The sequence below is a fragment of the Diabrotica undecimpunctata genome, chromosome 2 (assembly GCF_040954645.1).
Source record: "Diabrotica undecimpunctata isolate CICGRU chromosome 2, icDiaUnde3, whole genome shotgun sequence".
Taxonomy (NCBI): domain Eukaryota; kingdom Metazoa; phylum Arthropoda; class Insecta; order Coleoptera; family Chrysomelidae; genus Diabrotica; species Diabrotica undecimpunctata.
The window spans coordinates 25,292,746-25,310,073 of NC_092804.1; the positions used below are offsets into that span (position 1 = coordinate 25,292,746).

The 17,328-nt window shown below is 32.9% G+C and overlaps 1 protein-coding gene and 1 long non-coding RNA gene across 6 annotated transcripts in view; one reads left to right on the forward strand and one right to left on the reverse strand.

Annotated features, from left to right (window-relative positions):
- LOC140433247 (uncharacterized) overlaps positions 1-13,201 on the reverse strand; it is a 94,799-nt gene extending 81,598 nt beyond the window's left edge. For all 3 annotated transcript variants that reach the window (XR_011949895.1, XR_011949897.1, XR_011949896.1), the window contains exon 1: positions 13,144-13,201. This is a non-coding gene — a long non-coding RNA (uncharacterized lncRNA). The remainder of the gene's footprint in view (positions 1-13,143) is intronic.
- Abd-B (Homeobox protein abdominal B) overlaps positions 1-17,328 on the forward strand; it is a 645,906-nt gene that overhangs the window by 424,372 nt on the left and 204,206 nt on the right. The gene's annotated exons all lie outside the window — the stretch shown is intronic.

Sequence of the window (17,328 nt, forward strand, 5' to 3'; positions counted from 1 at the left end):
ACTCAAGACTTTTGAAGGGAGAAAGAATAGGAATAGTTCTAGAAATAGTCCAGTTACTGGGGCATTTTTCTTCTAAATTTTTTATAACTGCCCCGAATTGTCTGAAATTTTCGAAGGCGGTAGGAAATTATTCAAAAAACATAAGTTAGGTATATCCCTGGGAGTTGATACAAAACCAAATTTTAAACAAAAAAATTTATATGTATCATTTTTTTCCCAAGATCAATACTTTTTGAGTTATTCGCACTTGAAAAAATATACTTTTTGCAAATAAAAACATATTTTTCAATTCTTATCATATACGAATAACTCAAAAACAAAATTTTTTATTGAAAAATGTGTAATAAACAAAAATAAAGCTTATAATCAAATAAGATTTGACAATTAACATGACAGCTACCGGTTGCTAATAAAAAGAAAAATTGACGGGACTTTGTTCCCCACCCACCTTTGGTCGGTGGCCTTGTTCTGACATAAGCTACGGAAAAGAAAAATAATTGACAGTTGACAAATGAATTCGGTCTTGGCTAAGGTTCATGCTCGGCCGGTAATGCAGATTTTACGCTTACCGACAGTGACGTCAGAATGGACTTTGACCGTCTGTCTCAAGTGTCTCATACGCTGCTTAATATACTTTAAATAAAGCTTAACGACAAAGAGATTGGTTTTTTTATTGAGTTTTCTATGTACAATTGATTTTTATATGTGCACTAAAAGTTTTCAGTGTTTGATTATTAGATAAAATGGATTTGTATAAGTAACAGTCGGATTGATCACTTATGGAAACAAATATTAAAGATGGGGCTTCTAAGAAGCTTCTAAGAAGAATGAGTTGGGTGGATACAGTCACAAATGTCGAGAAAAAGTGTTGAGAAGAATGGCATAATAGAAAGAGGTTTTAAATGCCATTACAATGTTAAAATTACAATATCTGGGACATGTTGTAAGAAGAAAGCATTATAATTTAAAACAATTAATAATATAAGGAAGAAAATATTTCTGTGATCTATTTAAAGCAGTAATATCGAAAGTGAGATTTACCATGTTGATTGTCCACTTTTTTAGAGGAGATGACATGTGAAGAAGAAGAGATATGTATATTTAGTGTAATTAATGATTATTTTAGTAAGATCCTAACAATCGCTAAGGATTCTGACCTTGATAGTAACTATGTATATATGATTTAGTTATTTATTATCATACTTAACAAAAGTTAATAGCAAATTACGATCCTATATTACATATAGGTTTTATTCTCTATCATAAACAATAGTATTTGTATTTGATATACTTTGTTCCTAAATAATTAATCAAAACTCATTTTAAAGTCAAATTTAAACATCACAGAATTATTGATTAAACGTGCAGTGAGTTAAGTCACAAATGAAAAATTCATATCTAGTTAAAGCTAAAGTAAAACAGTTTACTTATTAGAGTCACAAGTGTATTTTTCATCAGTTTTGCAGTTTTTTCGCCATCTCAGTTAAAAGAAACGTTAATATATGCTTGTGCCTCTTATAATGTACTTTTAAGGCTAAAATTCCCGGACTATAATAAAATGCAGCAATTCTGCGATTTGCTGAAATAAAAATATACTTCTCATTCCCATGCACACCGCGACTCTCCATGTTTTTCAGCTGATTATGGCGGGGCAACAACACCATCGAGAGATAATGCTCGAAAAGCAATCCACTAAAATACACATATTATGCTATACTTAAGTTGTCTTTTATAAACGAAACGGAGGGATTTGAAAGAGCTTTTTATATTTAACTGGTCGGACTTTTATCGGAACTCTCAAACCAAAATTGGTTTATCTAATAAGGTTTAGGATTTCTTAATTGGTAGTCGCCGCATTTTTTAGCCGTTTGACCTTCGATGAAAGGTTATCGAGGAGAAGACAATGTATGCAGTGTTTTGGCTTATTAAAAATAAACAAATAAATTTAAAAGAACAGTTGTATCAAATACAATGACGTATAGAAAATTTATATGATATTTATGTATGTTGTTGTTTGTTGCACAAAAATATATTTAATGATTTTCATGCAGATAAAATATATACCCAGAGAAAGTCGACCAGCAATTGGGAGAATATGGAGCTAACTAAAATAAACAATAAGAGACATAGCAGACGTTTTTGGTAGGCGAAATTATTACCAAAATGACAATGAATTACACCTAACGCTAAATACACCTAAAAGAAAAAATAAAAAAAGCGGCAAACAAAGTGCTGGATATTGAACAACACAAATATATATATATATATATATATATATATATAGGTAAAAGAAATAAAATTAGACTAACTCACACTTACTCAAACTTACCCACAAATATATATATATATATATATATATATATATATATATATATATATATATATATATATATATATTTCGAGAATCCCAGATTACTATGAATGGTACTATCTTTAACAAATCAGTACAAATTGTCGGATACGCAGATGACATAGACATCATTGGTAGGTCCACAGAATCTCTGACTGAAACATTTCGGTCGTTAAGAGCATCTGCACACAGAATGGGACTAAATATAAATGTTCAAAAGACCAAATATATGTGTTGCACTAGGGCAAGCAACCCGACACCTACACGAATAATAATTGATGACCTAGAACTGGAAGGTGTTGACACCTTCATATACCTAGGGTCGCTGCTAACCAAAGATAACAACGTCAGTGAAGAAATCAAAAGAAGAATAGTGCTCGCCAATAAGTGTTACTATGGCTTAAGAAGACAGATGGCCTCAAAAATGCCTAGAAAAATTTAACTGACTGTATACAAAACACTAATAAGACCAGTGCTAACATATGGTTCAGAAACTTGGACACTAACACAAAATGACCAAGAATTGCTCAAACGTTTTGAGCGAAAAACACTAAGATGAATATATGGAGGCATAAAAGAACAAGGTCTGTGGCGCAGGTGTTACAATTTTGAGTTGTATAGAAGATTTGGAGAACCTGACGTTGTAAAATTCATTAAGGTAGCACGCCTCAGATGGATAGTTCAAGAGGGCCGATCGGACAACGAAGAAGAGGAAGACCGAGACTTAGGTACCAAGACAACCTAGAAAATGATTTGAAGTCAATCGGAATTAGAGCATGGAGAAGAGTTGCCAGAGACAGGGGCGAATGGAGGATTGTTCTAAAGAAGGCTTTGGCTCATAAAGAGCTGTAACGCCACTGATGATTATGATATATATATATATATATATATATATATATATATATATATATATATATATATACATATACATTAGTCATTTTTGCACCTTTCAAAGAGGACATGGAATAGATGATAAGGAAATTAAAGAAAGAATATGAGCTATGGGGACTTAAGGTAAATATGTGTAAGACCTAATACTTATGTATTGTTGCTGAATTAACTATAAACTTGGATAAACTTGGAATAAAAAATTACAGCACGAATTGTCCAAGCTAGACATAGTTTCTTTAAACCGTGTGATTTACTCTGTGATAGAATTGTTGATAATAAACTAATATTGAACGTTATAAAATGTTACGTTTGGTTTATTTGACTATGGAATCGCCACATGGAATCGACTTTAAAGGTGAATATTCCGCATATTCTTAGCCTTCATTTGTCCATTTTTGGACATAGGCCTCTCCCAACTCCTTCCATCGATCTCTATCCTGAGTAACATACTTGCCATTTGTTCCGGCTATTCTTTTGATGTCGTCCACTCATTTCATCTGTGGTCTTCCTCTTGGTCATCTACCATTGTAATGTCTCCAATGTTGTATTGTATCGTTCCAACGTTGGTCTTTTTGTCTGGCAGTATAACCTACCAAGCTCCATTTAAGTTTGGCAATTTTTGCATAGGCTTGCATAAGTTATCTGAATTCAAAATTTTCGTGTACCGATGAATTTTGAAAATTCTCTGGTTGGCTCGAAAAACAATACAAGTCCTAAATAACGTATGTCCCTAAAGTTTTCGGAAAATTTTAGATTTAAAAGTATTATTGGTAGGAAGCATTGGATCCAGTTGCCATTGGAAACCAAAGTTAGTAAACAACTTAAACGATATAAACAATGTCAGAATTGATAAAAACTGTTCGTTAAAATGTCGTACGAACTTAATATTCGTCAAAGTATCTAGCGTTTAGTTGGACATGTACCAAAATGCGCTATTGTAAGAATTTTTAGTGCTCAAAATATTTTTGTGTCAACGATTCACCAGACAATTAAAGAGTGCGAAAATGGTATCATCATTCAATCTTCGCTTATCCACTGCTGGACATAGATCTCCCTCATAATTTTCCATCTATTTCGATCTTGTGCCTCTTGCATCCAATTCCTATGACAACGTTTTAGATCGTCAGTCCAACGTGTTGGTGGACGACCTCTGCTTCGGTAGGCATCCTCTCTTGGTCTCCATTCCAGTATCCGCTTTGTCCATCTATTATCTGTCATTCGAGCCACGTGACCTGCCCAGTTCCATTTCAGTGTTGCTACTCTCTCTACTGCATCAGCCACTCCTGTTCTTTGTCGTAGCTGGCGATTTGGGATCTTGTCTCGTAGTGAAACGCCCAACATAGCACGCTCCATCGCCCTTTGACACACACGGATCTTTTGAACTGTTCTCCTTGTCATGGTCAACGTTTCGGCACCGTAAGTTAACACTGGCAAAACACACTGATTAAACGTTTTTCTTTTAAGGCATATTGGTATATCAGACGATTTGAAAATATGGTTCAGCTTGCCGAAGGCTGCCCAAGTCAGTCTTATACGACGGAGAAGCTCAACGGTTTGGTTATCTTTTCCTATGCGAATCTCATGACCTAGGTATTTATAGGCCATTACCTGGTCTATGGATCTTGTTCCTACGCATATATCTTCGCTGACTACAAGATTTGTCATCATCTGGGTTTTAGATATATTTATTTTCAATCCCCCTTCTAGCGAGGAAAGGTAGAGCTGATTTAAAAGTTCTTTGGCCTCATCTATCCTATCAGCTATTAGTACAATATCATCTGCAAACCTTAGATGGCTAAGCTTTTCTCCGTTTATGTTTAGGCCCTTGTCGGTCAGTTTTGCCCTTTTACATATATATTCCAAAAGCGTAGTGAACAGTTTCGGCGATATGGTGTCCCCCTGGCGTACTCCACGTTGTATCGGGAATTTCTGGGTTTGACGATCATCCACTCTAACACTGGCTGTTGCGTTTTGGTATATATGTTTAATTATGGTATACCATGCCTTAATTTGCCCAAAAGTAAAAAACCAAGAGTTTTAACTCCTGCTCGGGAACAGAGAATAATTCAGAGTATGGAGAACCAATTAGGAAAATCTGTGCGAAATGTTGGCCAAAGATATAATGTTTCACAAATGAGTGTAAGTAGAACAATTTCACAAATTACTGTAAGTAGAACAATTTCTAGAAATAATTTAAAACGATATAAAAGAACTCCTAAGTACACACCAACCCAGTTAGAAAAATTCCTAGATGTTGTATACACGCAAAGTACAAGATGCATCGGACGAAGATGGCTTTAAGGGAAAAGCGAAATGTGTCGATAAAATTTTGGTATGTTGTGCCATCTCAGAAGCTGGTGTTTCACAGTCGTTTGTTGGGCGTGTTCGCGGTGAAGCTTTCAATGCTGATAATTACGTTGACAGGTGTCATACAAAGCTTGTTCAATATATAAATACTCATCACCGCAATCGGGTTAATTCACCTCGCTCTAAATAATTGTTACACCAGAACGTAATTCTTAGGGGTGAACATATCTCACAGGTTGGGTTTAATTAAATTGCTTGCTTGTTTGCTTGATGAAATCATATTTTGGCCCGACCTAGCGTCATGGCATTCGCCAGGAGGCCTATAGAGGAATTTTGGGCTGTTTCGAGTCGAGTGGTGTATACATCGAGCAAAAAGACAAAAGAGGGAATCTAATCGTTATGAAAAGGCGACCAAAAAAGTGGCCTCTGATGGCGGACATATCCGGAAATGCGAATGCGCCAAATTTAAATTTTCCGACACTTATTAACAGTAGCTATAAAATAGTTTTCAGAATGTGTCTTAGACGAGGAAATTTTAATTAAATATTAACGATAACAGTCTAAAATGTGAAACAATTGTTAAAAAACTTCAATATAAATAAGATTTCATGTGACAGTTGGGACAAATAATAACATAACCCAACTAAATTTGATTTCTTAAACAAGGAAAAACTCTCTTTCCTTGTTTAATTTGGCCTCTCAAGATGGCACTTCCTGTCTAACAATATTTTTGCCCCCACTACCTTTACATTCCCTCTTTTGTCTTTTTGCTCGATGGGTGTATAATAATGGCTGGGAAGCCCAAAATGAAGATCAATTAAGGCGAAGAATTTTGCAAAACTTTCGTGAGATCGACTGAGAAACAGTCCAAAGGCGTATGGCACATGCAAGAACAAATTTACGTGCCATCGAAGATCATGGACATCTTGCTCTTCTATAAAAGCACATTATAAACCTTAAATATGTAGGCTGAATTTCCTGTATTTAATTAATAAAATAAACTTAATTTACAATTAGAAAATACATATTTATTTTTTCCGAAAACTTTAGGGACATGCGCTAGAATAAAACCAGCAGTACCTCATAAAAAATAATATATTTATTAATCATAAAGAGTAAAATAGAGGAAAATGTGGTACTAGAATTAAAAAATTGACCTATTTTTTGTAGAATGAGAATTAGAATTACATTAGAAATCGCACAAGATTAGATTTTAAATAATATAACAAAACACGGAAGAATGAAAAAGGTTTGCTATTAAAACCTCAATCTCCAATGGTGAGGAAGGAATTGAAGAAATTGGAAGTATACTAATCTAGTGTATATATGCCTAATTCAAACATATTAATTTTTAACTTTTGAGCTTAACGCTAAGGCACTGATAGAACAATTAAACATTTTCTATATTAGTTGAACAATGGTTTTACTCCTACCTTTTAATTATCTCTGATATCTAATATTATATAAATCCCGGTGGCAATCAGTAATTTCATACTTTATTATTGATACGTATAAACAATTTACCACAATAAAACATTTCTTAATCTATTTATAGTCATAAAATTGTCTTACATCGAAAATCGACAGCAATTTGCCGAGACTAATCGACTGCACAAGACAAAAGACACTCTGCCACAATAATTTTTTGTAATTAATAAAGTCCATTAAAAAATAATTGATCATTAAAAATTATTTCTGCTTCCTACATCTAATAATTTTAAGTTGTTCTTTAGAAATATACTTAAAAAATCGTTGTAGGATCACGGTAGATTCAGATATGGTTAGGAATGCGTATACAATATATGTGTAAAAAAATGAACGGTAAGAATATCAAATAAAAGAATCCCCAAGGAAACTAAGTTCCTGTAAAAGTTTACGCAGGAGAGTGAGTAAGTTGTATATAAGCGAGTTAAATTACATTCTAAAACAAAACACAAATGAAACAAGAAAAAATGCCATAACAATGGAAAAGTATAAAGGCTATCAAGATTATTAATAGTAAGAACAATTTAGATAAGAATCTTTAGACACGCAGCTATATATAATTCAAACAGAGAAAAATGGAGTAACAATCATATTGGTAGAAATGAAAAAAAAAATACAAAAATTAAAAATAAATAGGCGAGACTAATTATTTAATATTTCTAAATACATGTAAACTATGCGGTATCTATCATACCATATTAGAGATTTCGAAATATGCTATAGTAAAAACACTAACATATTTCTTTTTCAGCTATATATTCATAGGTTTATTTGTGGCGGAGGCTACAATTTCAAACACCTAATGTGGGACTCTAAACTTAATAATACCAACTGTGACCGTGAACTGCAAAATAATACTAATAGATAATCTAAACTTACTGGAAAATATACACTTTTAATTTTCTCGAAATTTTCAGCGAATACATACATCCAAGTGGAAATTTTTCTCACGAACAGTTAGATGTAGGAAAATTCTGAGGATGACAGAACAACGAGCGGACAATTTTATGTACGAAATGTCCACTCGCTTGACTCTCGGACCAAAATTGACGCCAATATAGCCGATTAACGAAATTTGATAAAAATCCAATGGTCTACAGTTGTTTCGATTTTCCGGCAAAACGGTGCATAATTTCTAGCCACATGTTGATTTCTTTTTAAACAGCAAGTCACCCTTAATCGAAATAATTCAAATTTCAAACAAAATATTCCCTTTTAATTTTCACGAAATTTTCAGCAAATACAAACATCCAAGTGAAAATTTTTCTCACGAACCGTTAAATGTAGGAAAATTCTGAGTATGGCATAAGAACGAGCGGCCAAGTTTATGTAGGAAATGTGTATTCGCTTGACTCTCGGACCAAAATTGACGCCAATATAGCCGATTAACCAAATTTGATAAAAATCCAAGGGTACCCCCTTGGAAATTTTTTTCCAAATTTTCCAAAAAAAAAAATTTTGTTTAATGTTTTGGTACATGCACTTGGTCCAGCTTATTCCAAACATGTGTTTTTTTCTGATCCCTTAACCCCAGTTTGCCAGAAAAGAGGAAAAATCGAATTAAAAAATCTACAGTTTTTTCGAGTTTCCGGCAAAACGGTGCATAATTTTTAGCCACATGATTAGATTTTTTTAATCAGCAAGTCACTCTTAATCGAAATAATTCAAATTTTAAACAAAATATACACTTTTAATTTTCTCGAAATTTTCAGCGAATACATACATCCCAGTGGAAATTTTTCTCACGAACAGTTAGGTGTAGGAAAATTCTGAGTAAGGCAGAAGAACGAGCGGCCAATTTTATGTAGGAAATGTGTATTCGCTTGACTCTCGGACCAAAATTGACGCCAATATAGCCGATTAACGAAATTTGATAAAAATCCAATGGTCTACAGTTTTTTCGATTTTCCGGCAAAAAGGTGCATAATTTCCAGCCACATGTTAATTTTTTTTAAACAGTACTTACTTTCCACAAGAGAGCAAACATACTGGCTTGTAAAGACTGCGAAAATTTCAGATGTGCTCTATTTTGCTATAGTGAAAGGAATAAACAAAAAATACTTTAAAACAAATATTTTTATGATTTATCTTTGGACCATTCACCGGTTATAATAACCGTAAGTAAAAACATATCAACAACAAAAGGAGCTGTATATTATTATACAACAATAAAACAAATTTGAGTTATACAGAAAGCAGCATGGAACTCAATACCATTTCCCAGAAGTCCACATACGAATAAAAATTACATACAATACATAAAAAAATAATTAAGAAAAGAAGGCTCAGAAAACAATGCCAAATAACAAGATCATCTCAGAGTAATAATGGCAGCCTACCAGAAGAAATAACGGCAGCCGTCAGTCAAATGAAGGATGGAAAGGCACCGGGAATAAAATTTCTGTAGATTTGCTGAAGCTATTAGATTAACAATAAATAAAAATAATAACTGGAATATTAAATGAAATACACAAGGCAGGAATAATACCAGTAGAGTGGCTCAAATCAGAGTTCGTACCATTGCCCAAATATCCAGGAGCAAAAGTTTGTGAAGACTGTAGGACCATAAGCTTAATGAGCCATCTGCTGAAGCTGTTTTTAAAAGTCATCTACAAAAGAATTTACCGAAAATACGAGGAACAAATTGCGCCCAATCAGTTTGGCGTTCAGATATTGTTTCAGAAATATAGAGATGTCAGAAGGCTTTCGATAGAGTCAGACATGAACAAATTGAAAAGGACAGCGAATGACGGAAGAGACCAAAAAATAATAGCTAACCGGCATTGGAATCAATCAGCGGTACTTCAAATAGATGGAGAATATACGGATCAGGTCAAAATCTTAATAAAAGTAAGAAAAGGGTGCATAATTTCACCACTGACATTAAATCTGTACTCAAAGCATATTTTTTAAGAGGCAATAAAAGATATTGATGAAGGCATCTCAATAAATGGAGTCAAACTCAATAACCATATGCAGATATGCAGATGATACAATAGTGTTTTCCAATACCATATAAGGGCTGCAAACTTAATGAACAAAATAACGGAAACAAATAAAACATATGGACTGGATATAAACACCAGTAAAACCAAGCTAATGATTATTGAGAAGAATTGAACATGTCTCACGGTACAACTACTTGGGAACTATAATTAATGAGTCGTGGAAAAATACCAATTAAATGTCGCATCGGAAAGGCAAAAATAGCATTTTTGACTATGAGCTCTGTGTTCAGGAGCCCTGACCTCACCCTAGAAACAAAAATAAGGCTCCTTAAATATTACGCGTACCCAGTGCCTCTGTACGGAGTAGAAACGTGGACATTGACGGCGGAAATTCTATTAAAACTTTAGGCTTTTGAACATAGGTTAAACAGAAAGATTCTGAAGATACCATGAACACACAAAGTCACCAAGAAAGAAGTACTACCGAGCATGAATACAACCGTGGATATGGTCAACATCGTGACTGCCGTAAGCTGCAGTACTTGGGACATATAATAAGAAATCAAGACAGACATGAGCTACTCCAATGCATTTTGCAAGGTAAAATTGAAAAAAAAGGTCCCCAGGAAGAAGAATATCCTGTCTTGCTAATCTGAGAGCATGGTATGCAAAGACATCAACACAGCTATTCCGTATAGCAACCAACAAAGTCATCAGAGCCAGAATGATCGCCAACGATCGCCAAATAAAGCACAAAAAGAACTAAAAAAATTGATACATCAGAAAAAGATGCAATTTTTGCAATTTTTAGGAATACTTTAGAAAACTAGAGGCAACACAAGCCACTGACTCGTTATCGAAGGCTACAAGGACATTACAAAGGCAAAACTATACAATTATACCAGTAAGTAAAAAGCCGAAACATTTTCAACATACCTTAAAAAAGTTTTTACGCCACATGATGGAAAATACCCACTACAAACTGAAGAAGAGATTATTTGAGTACTCAAAAAACCTTATCAACGAGAACTTCCAGAAAAAAGATTTACAAAAAATGAAGTAAAAAATATCATATAACACAATATCGATCCAAAAGGGGCTCCAGAATATAACATTATTTCAGGAAAAACACTTCAGCAACTCTCAGAGAAAAGCTTCCAATGTCAGACACAATTATTTAACTTTATAATGAGATTAGATCATTCAACAATACAATAGGTAGGTACATAGAGTTGTAGAGAGAATCAATGAAGCCATTGGAAATAATAAATACTGCTCAGCGGTATTCCTGGACATAAGTCAGGCATTTCATAAAGTCTAGCATAAAGGTCTCTTATGTAAATTAAAATAGTATTTACCAACAAATTACTATATAATCTTAAAGTCATCTTTTAGGTTAAGTATGAAAATGAATACACAAGTATACAACAAATTCTCGATGGGGTGATCCAAGGAAGCATCTTAGAACCTATATTATATCTTATATTCACTGCTGTTAGACACAAGTTTAGAAAATAAACCGCATATAGTTCAAAGGTTAAATCGGAAAGTTCTATTAGAGTTAATTGGTTAATACTAAATGTGTCAAATATAATCAATATTGCAGACTAAGTTTAAAAAGGGGTATCAGTCCTATTACTAATTGTATATTATCTACCTAAACATTTAACTTGAGATTATGTAAGTCGATTTTAACAAAAGTGGGGTTAATAAAAAACGACAAGTCGTTATTACGTATATTAAAGATTAAAGATGTTAAAAATATATCCAAAGATATAAATGAAAGAAAAAATATTTAAAAGTAGCTTATATAGAGCAAAATTAACGTGTTTTGGCCATTAAAATTTAACAGCAAAAACCGCCTCTACTATCTTTTGAAAAATGTATTGTAGAAAATAATCAAAATCAAAATCAGAAAACAAACAAATTTTTTTCATATAACCTTTGGTGCATTTTTGGAGTTAAGTCGAAAAAACCGCCAAAATCTTCCATTTCTTGGTTAATTCATAACTTCTTTCCTTTTAAAGTTTGAAACCTAATTCTCTGGATAATATTTGTTTGTAATATTTTGATTAAACAGGCGCAAGGTGGGTGATATTCGACGCACAGTTTTTTCAAAATATTAGTTTGAATGTTCTGCACCTACATTTTGGATGGCTCAGCATATTTAGTGGGTATATCGGATTTTAATTTAAAAAACATATAATTAAACTTCAAAACTTATTCTTCATCTTACAACATTACAATGCTAACTACTACTGGCTTCCCTCACTCCTCCGCTCCAAAAGTGAGATCGCTCTTTCAGAGCAATATCGGAGCCTCTTTTTACATAGTTTGCCATACTTCTATGAAAATTGAAGATATACATATTGGAGAATACATTTTTAATTATAATAATGTGGTTTCTTAATTGAAATTAGATAATTTTACTTAATATGCTGAGCCATCCAAAATATCGGCTCAGAATATTCAAACTAAGATTTTGAAAAGAACTATTCATCATTCCATAACGTCCACCTATCGCCTGTTTAAACAATATATTATTAATTAATATTATTCAGAGAATTAGAATTCCAACTTAAAAAAAAACAAGTTACGATTTTTTTCAAAAAATAGTTGATCTAGCGGTTTTTTCGACTTTTCGCAGCGAAAAATGAACTTATAAGGTTTTATAAAAATATAATTTGTTTTTTAATTCTCTACAAAAGTTCCATTGACAGTATTGCGTTTAAATAACTATTACAGTAATATTTTCCATTTTAAACAAAAAAAAAAAAATAAAGAATCACGATTTTTTTAGATTTTTTTATTTTTCCATATATAATTCAGGAAATAGCTAATTTGTGTACCGATTTTAGTTTTTTATGTTCTATAAACCAGTGTTCACAAGACAGTAGAAGTGGTTTACTATTCAATTTTAAAAGCCAAAAAAATCTACAGTTTTGCCTAAAAAAAATTTCACCGAAGTACCAACTGTATTGTAATGAACGAACATATTAACAAATAAATTATAACACATAAAAAACAAAACAAATTTGTTATAACATACAAGAATATAGGTTAAATAAATATGTTTTCCTGATCGTTATGTATTATATTAAAGCAAAAATAATTTCGTCTATAATCAAGATAAAAATATTGTGTATTGGTGTATTTACTTACAGAAATAAATTTTTCAAATAACCACAACTCTCTCTTCCGCCTACAACCACCCTTTTAGAATTTAAAGCAGAAACTAACCCATTTCGCTGTTTTGCATAAAACCCCATGAATATGTAAACTTTCTATTTTTTTTTTCTGCCACCGAAATGAGAAATGTTTCTAGGGAATAGTAAAATTTTCTATGCATTTAAATGCTGATTTGCCTATGCACTGCTTTCTCGAATAACCGGGGAGCAAAAAATAAGTGCTCCGTCAGACGACAAGAGCACCGATAGGGTTGGTACATACACAAAAAATTGTGGTATTCACAGCAGGTATGAGAAGAGATTGGTTTTATGGTTTTGGCTGTAATATACTTTTATTATTCGGCTTGCATTTATTCAGAGCTTGTATGAAAATTGGGTCAGGATATGAGTTTCTTGGAGATTGTTTCGAGCTGTTGTCACGGTGGATTTACATTTTAACACTCTCTATTCAAATTTACTGGGAAAGTCTTGTCAAGTTATATTGATTTCTATTTAAAAGGGTTTACTGGATGGATATGGCTGGTAATTGATCAGAATTTATGTAGTCATCAGAAATGTGTATTTTTTATTGTAATGCGGTGTGTTGTGTGGTTTTCTGTGATTTATTAATCCAGTCTAAATTGTTTTGTGTATGAAACGATATCTTGAATGATATTTATTTATCTGCAAGATCAAAGAAATTTGTCTTGTTCTACACCTAAAGAGGCAAAAAGATTTAAAAAAAATGCAGCCAACATTAATAAACGATGGTTGCCACTATTAATGGTAAAAAATATTAATAAGATGTACGATTTATATATCATTTGATGTATTTATTTATTTATATATTATTTGAATTGCAGTTTTTTTTAGCAAAACGCTGCAGTTTTTTAAGCAATTTATCATAATTTTTTGATGTTTATCAGTTAATTTCAAGCAATATTTCGATTTTATCATATTCATAGTTGAAAATAGACGGCTTCCAAACATAATTGAATACAACATAAGAGCTACATCTAACACCAAATCATTTAATTTTTTAAGGTATTTATTGGTACAAATTAGAAAAAAGGTCTTTGTAATTATTTTAAAAAAAAAGTTTGGTTTGATTTACTGAGATATTAAGATTGTTTTTCATATGTTAAAAATCTAGAAAACTAGCACGTGTCATCATATCATCCATTAGCATGACCAAAAGCAATTTAGCCAAACAAGTTCGTATCACCAACCTTTTAGGCAAAAATGATTATAGTGGTTTTGATTATATCATATTGGAAAAAAAATGTTGGCTGGCTGTTGACAGATATTCTTTTAATTTGTTACTTCTCATTACGAAACAGATGCTAAGGGCTGTCGAGATAAAAACCCTAAGAACAATAGTGGTCAAAACAAGAAGAGACAGGGTGAGAAATACAAACGTTAGAGAGCAGTGCAAAATTCAAGATCTTGTAAGATGGGGAAGGCAGTGTAAAAGGATGTGGTACAGTCATGTAAGACGAATGGATGAGAATAACTCCCAAAAATTGCCCTAGAAAACAACCCGCCCGGTTCAAGACCTCCCGGAAGACGACCTAAAAGATTGAGGGATAGTTGGCAATCTACCTCCTAGGAGATTAACCAGAGGCAGCTTCAAAATTAAACAGATCGAAAGATCTCCAAGAAGGAGAAGAAGAAGAAGACTTCTCATTTAATGTCTATATTTTATGTTGACCTTTTAAGCGAATCTACAAACTCTTTGATTTCGGACTATTTTATTCTTACGACCTTAAAACCATTATGTTTGCATGCGAAAACAAATTCAAACAAACTGAAGTATTACCCTTCACTAACTTACATCTTTCGATACGAGACCTTACGGTAATGGCTGTCTTGTCAGCTCGTGTATTGTTTTTTTAGAATCCCATCTGAATTTTTTGGTGTTATCTATTATTATCTATTGTTATCTGCTTAGTTTCATTTTTTCAATAGGTAAATTTTTGTTATTTCCAAAACGCTTCCCAACGATATGTCATGTTTCTCGTCTGTTGATGTTGCTACTTATTTCGATCCATGAACTTTCATCTTTTGCTTAAAGTGCCTATCCGTTCCGGATGTTGGCGATCATCACGGCTATCTTTACTTTATTTATTGCAGCGCGGAACAGTTCAGTGGTAGTCGTGTTATACCACTTTCGTAAATTTTGAAGCCAGGAAATGCCTCTTCTTCCCGATCCTCTCTTACCATTTACTTTCCCTTGGAGAATCAGCTGGAGAAGGCCGTAACGTTCTTGATTTCTCATTACATGTCCTAGATATTCCAACTTTTTAGTTTTGAAGGTCCAGGACCTCCACATTAGTAACTCTGTCAACCCAGGATATACGTAAGATGCGCCTATAACACCACATTTCGAAAGCTTCGAGCCGATTCATAGATGCAACAGTCAGTGTCCATGCTTCCATTCCGTAGAGCAGAACTGTGAATATGTAGCAGTTCAATAGACGGCATTTTGTTTTTAATGATATGTCTCGACTGTTGAAAATGGTTCTCATTCTAACGAATGATGCTTTTGCTTTTATTATTCGCTGTTTAATTTCTGTTGAGTGGTCCCATTGGCTATTTAAATTGGTGCCTAGATAAAATATGTATATTGCTCGACTCTTTCGATATTCTGTTGGTTGATTGTAAGTTGAGCGTTTAGTATTGGTTTTTTACTAATTGTCATAAATTTGGTTTTCTTAAAAAAGAAAACCAAATTTATGAACTTTCATAAAAGTTCATATTTTTTGTCCCGTTAAAATTTGATTTTTTGCTATGAATGTTTTTGTTTCGGGCTGTCTGTATGTCAAAAGTCAAACTACTAAAGAAAATCACACTATTTCATTACCTTTCATTATTAATAAAATCAAGAAAAAGTAATTTGTTATTAAAATTTTTTAGAAAACTGGTAAAAGAACATTATTAAAAATAGCTACATATTATACTTATTAAGAATTACTAAATTCACACTGAAATTCTTTTTCATCTGAATCTGAATCATCAACGTACCCATCTTTGATGATGAGAAAAGCCACTTGTTACAGTAGAAACATTCAGCATCTTAATCATTGCTTTTCTTATGTACTTGATGGCATCAGTACCATCTTTGAAAGGACAAACTTTTATTTTTTTGTTACTTCTTTCACTATCTTCTTGTTTATCATGACATTCTTTATATTTATTTTAAGTTCTAATTCTAGCTTATATGGACTAGGTGTCAGATTAGTTGTTCAGTACAGTACTTCTCTTTGGCAGAAGAATGTCTTTAGGGCTGTTTGCTCAAGATAAAGTTGTTGCTATATTGTCTGCAGAGGAAACTGTTAAGTAAAGTTGAAGAAATTGTCTCGTCTAAGAAACTATCCCACATTTTTTAAAAGCGTTAATAGCAGTCAAAGGTGTCGCATTTTGTAAGAAAGCCTCACCAAAAATTTAAGAGATTTGGAAAGCCGTTACCACTCTGCAGTTACTACCAATCTTTTTTTTAAGATTTAAAAATTATTTCTATGTCTTTTGTATTGTTGCTGTGTCCATCCAAAATGAATAAGATCGGATTGTCTTTACTTGGTTTCGCTTGTTAAACAAAATGTTGAAACCATCTTAAAAAGAGTAGAGAGATCTTTAGTATTTATCCAGCCACTATCGCTACAGGCGAATATTGAATCTGGAGGTGCACCAGCTTGGAGTTCAACTTTCAGTCTCTTTCGTGCAAAGATTAATATCGGTGATATAAAGAGTCCTGATGATGACATGCAAAAAACGGCTGTTATTATTCCACTTCTATTAGCAGAAGTCAGCCGTCCAACTTGTTTCCGTCCTTAATGCGCCAAGATTTTACTATTACATTTGAGGACTGTATCCATACCTGTTTCGTCACAGCACAGTTAAAAACACGCGTTGTGTTGATATTTTTAAAATCCAAAGTAGCTTTATACAAATCAAAAAATTAACATAAAGCCCTGCCCTTGCAGCAGATGTTGATTTGGGTTTACGTAATGAAAGACTTGGGTGCCGTTTTTAAAATCTAACTGCAAAAGATGAATATAGTTAAAAAAATGTCAAAAACATATAATAGGGCAATGTGAACAACTCCTACTTTACGTTGCCCCATGAGTAGTACACATTCAAAATGGAAATTAACGTTTAAGTTCATAAGCGACACCACAGT